This window comes from Octodon degus, unplaced genomic scaffold, assembly GCF_000260255.1.
Source record: "Octodon degus isolate 3935 unplaced genomic scaffold, OctDeg1.0 scaffold00067, whole genome shotgun sequence".
NCBI classification, from domain to species: Eukaryota; Metazoa; Chordata; class Mammalia; order Rodentia; family Octodontidae; genus Octodon; species Octodon degus.
In genome coordinates, this window is record NW_004524643.1 from 9,402,707 (window position 1) to 9,407,162 (window position 4,456).

General features: G+C 36.9%; 1 protein-coding gene across 22 annotated transcripts in view; it reads right to left on the reverse strand.

The window, feature by feature from the left end:
• The window catches only part of Sox6 (SRY-box 6), a 689,373-nt gene that overhangs the window by 404,059 nt on the left and 280,858 nt on the right, over window positions 1-4,456 (reverse strand). The gene's annotated exons all lie outside the window — the stretch shown is intronic.

Consider the following 4,456-nt stretch of genomic DNA (forward strand, 5'->3'; position numbering starts at 1 on the left):
AAATTCTTTAGCTGTTCTTTGTCATGAAAGTATTTCACTTCTCCATCAAACTTAAAGAGAGTTTTGCAGGGTATAGTAGTCTGGGCTGGAATTTGTTTTCATAGAGGACCTGATGTACTCTGCTCCATGCTCTTCTTGCCTGCATGGTTTGTGAAGAGAAGTCGGCTGTAATTCTGATGGGTTTTCCTTTGAATGTGATCTGCTTCTTTTCTCTAGTGGCTTTCAGTAGATTATTCTTGTGCTGAATTTCTGGGATCTTGACTATTATATGTCTCGGTACATTTTTCATTGGATTGAGGTTACTTGGTGTTCTGTATGCTTCCGTTACCTGAATTGTTACTCAGATTGTTTCCTCATATTTGGGAAGTTTTCTGCTATTACTTCTGCCCATATTTTTTTAATGTCATTTGTATTGACTCCTTTCTCATTGATGCCTATTAGTCTCACATTGTTCATCTTTGCATCATCTTGCAGGTGATGGATTATTCTTTCCTGCATCCTCATTGTTTTTAAGAGATCCTTTCTTAGCTTTTCACTAGCTGCACCAGCATCTTCAAGATCTGAAACTCTGTCTTCACTTTCACTTAAACGGTTTTGCGAGCTTGTGTTTGCGGTTTTCATTTCCTCTATATCTCTTTGACTCTGCTTCATGCGATCTATTTTTTCTTCCTGTATTGCTCATTCAAGGAATCCATCATTTTCTAATCTCCTCTATTTTTTTTATCAATTTCTTCTTTAGAAGAAGTTATAAATTATTTTACTGCAGTGTTTTTTTCAGCTTGGGTTTCCTCCCTTTGTTTCTGTAGTTGCTTCTTTACTTCAGATGCTATGCGTTCTGAGAATTCTTTTTTTATTTCATAGAAGAGTTGTGCTCTGATTTCCTCTATATCTTTCTGCGGTTGCTTTTTATTATCGACGCTATTAATTCATGCATTTGAACCGAGCTAGTGTCCTCTGCACTTGTTCTGGGTGGGCACTGGCTTTCCTCCATATGTTTCTGCATTTGATTCTTTAGTGCAGATGTTATTAATTCAGGGATTTCTTTTTTTTTATTTCCAATCTGGGTTCCTCCATACCTTTCTGCAGCTGTTTCTTTATTTCAGAAGCCGTTGATTCATTGCTTTCAGCTTTGTGATTCCCAATTTGTTCTGTGTAGTGTCCTCTGCACTTTTGACGGGTGCAGTTGGGTTCTGAGGTTGCATTTTCTTCCTTCTTGTCATTTTGTGTAGCACTGTCTTCTTACCTTTGTTGTAGATCTTCATTGCAGTTATAACCTTAGCACATACTGAAGTTCAGGTGCAGATCTACAATGTCTGGTATTGTCCAGCTGTGCTGGCTTGGATCTGGCTGCTGTGCTCAGCTCCTTCCTGCTGCTGCCCTTGGGGGTGAACCTGTTGTGCCCCTGTGGCAAGATGTTCTGCTCCTGGACTAGCTGAGTGGTTCTATCCTCTACCCTCTCTGTAGGGATTGCAGATGCATGGTTACACCCCAGGCCTGTATGCCAGGCCTGAGCTGAGCCTTGAGGGGACAAAGTGGAGTAGGCAGGAGAGGCAGCTCTCCCACACACTCACTGGGTCTGGGCTAGGAGTGGGTCTGGGTGTTCCCAGAACACGGCAGAAATTCCTACTCGGCGGGCAGGGTAGGGGAGGTGCTGCGGAGTGGTGAGGGGCGTCCCAAGGGGGTGGGAGACTGTCTCCCCCACGCTCCGCCTGGGCTGCGACCCGGAGTCTGTCCCGCAGGAGCAGGGTAGCCGGAAGCTCTCCCACACACTCACTGGGCCTGGGCTAGGACTGGGTCTGGGGGTTCCCGGAATGTGGCAGAAATTCCTACTCAGTGGGCGGGGTGGGGGAGGTCCATGCTCTAAATCTTAAAACAATGAGTGAATACAATATTTGTATGTGTAGAAATATTGTATGAAATACATAGCATATGTATGTATAATTGTACATGATCCTGAATATATTCTGAAGAATAATATATTTTACAAACTGTATTGCTAATTCATAACCTTTAGTTATTTCTATCAAAATCTCAAATTTATAATCGTAACACAATATATGGAGGCTCTTTAACATAGTGCCTGTGTGTCAGTTTCCTAGCCTAACTGCTTACCCTACTAAATCTGGTAAGCTGTATGAGCTGTGTGCTTCATGTGCCTCATCATGCAATCTTCATCATATAACTAGTTCATACAAGTGATGTAAAGGATTAAACTATGTAACATGTCTAAAACATTTTACCACATTGCTTGGTCCATAGATCACAACCAGTATAACTTAGCTTTGATTTTATAAAAAGGTATTCAAATTTATTAAATGGCAAGTAAAATTCCAAAATTCTGTATCTTATACTGCCTTAATTGGTTCTATTTAAAGATTTTTAAAGGTGATAATAATTTTAATTTAATACATAATTGGTCATTTTAATTGATGATCTATATGCTTAAATCTAGCAAAAATATGGTTGCAAAAGCCAGGTTACTCAAGGTGACTAGAATAATAAGACAGGACTCAAGAAGAGCATATTAGTCCTGTCGCTGCACTGCATTAAGTGAAATACTAAAGTATACTGAAGACTTCTAACTATACTGAAGGCTTCTTACTAGTGTACAATAGAGATACATTGTAAAAAAATGGAAATAAAAAATTAATGGTAGAGGAAGAAAAGGTAAATGAAAGAGAAAGTAAATCCAGACAGCAGGCTTTAGAATAGAGGGGTCAACCAATTGAGGCTGTTTATAGCATAAGTTAGGAAAACGAAACACTAAGAAAGACTAGTTCTCCAAAATATCATGCAAAGATAAGCCCAACTGAGTGAGGCTAATACCTGATTCAAAAATCCTTAATCACTGGTCACAATAAGCTGAAGCACTTGACTTACACAGAAAATAAGTTGTATAAGAATTAAATTAAATGCAAAATAATAGGTGAAGCAGCTCATCATTAACTCTCTTTGAATTGTAGATGAGAAGAGCCTATATAAATTAGTAAAGCTGAGCCATTCCCATGAATCTGGATTAAATAATCATAAATGAAAGACCCTTAGAAAAAATTTAAATTGAGATTTAAAGGTATAAAATGCTTCTGTTGCTAAGAACACTTATCTGCCACTTTGAAGACATTTCATTTTCTTCTTGATGCTATAAAATTTAGTTAATATGAAATATATTGGGAAATTTCCATGCTCATATATGGGACACAAACACTTTTTTAACTCATGTGGATCTAGTTTCATGGTGTAGATAATTATCAAAGACAGTGGGAGGAGAAAAATGGCATCACATAGAATATTATCGCAATAGTGTGTTGGCATGTGAATGTGGGCATGTCTCAGAACCAGTGTCCAAAAAGAAACATAATTTCATCATAAAATAGTAGTTATGGTATAAATTGTTTCAACTTAATGTCTTTGGCATATTCTCATTATTCAGACAGAGTAATAGCCACAAAGGACAGTTTTCATGCAAAGTTTTGTACTTCTACAAAATGTAAAGAAATAAATTCTAGATATGCCAAAAACAGATACTTAATCCACTCTTTCTTTTTATATTTAGTTATTTTTCCTGGTTCTAACTGCCTTCTTTAGACAATTCTTTCACTCTCAAATAAATTTAGAATGCGACTCCTAGACATATCTCTTTCCATCTGTAGTATCTTTCCCTACTTCTCCAGAGATAGTGAATCTCATAAATAAATAGTGTGACATTATACATTTTAGTAGGGAGAATTTAATTGATGGATTTCTATAATTTTCAGAAGTACAATCATATCTTGATATTACCTTATTTTAATGTAAATGTTTTCAGTCTTATATCTTACATGTCCTTAATCTATAATCTTGAAGAACACAATGATTGCATTGACTAAACTTACAAATATACTATATATAATATCCTAGATATGGCTAGAGCATAATCATGCTGAAAATGAGAAAGGAAGAAAAAGAAGGAGAGCTAAAAGATGAGACAGAATCTTGAGGGAAGAAGGAAAGTAGGATGGGAGAAAGGAGAAATTTATATTAATGCACTCATTAAGCCTTTGGTATACTTAAGGAAATCCTCAAAAATGTGCCTCTTTGACCCACATTTAACTCAGTACATCTCCAGATTCTATACAGATATCATCTCACCACTTCATACTGCATCACACTAACTTAAATCATGATGCCAAATCTTTCTCTGCATTCTCCATGTGCTTCTTAATCATTCAGAACATCCTCAGATGACATTTAAAAAAATATGGGCAGAAGTAATAGCACAAAACTTCCCAAATATGAGGAAATAATCTGACATTCAGGTAACTGAAGCATACAGAATGTCAAGTAACCTCAACCCAATTTAAAACACACTGAGACATATAATAGTCAAGATCTCAGAAATTCAGCACAAGAAAAATACACTGAAATCTGCTAGAGAAAAGAAGCAGATCACATTCAAAGGAAAACCCATCAGAATTAC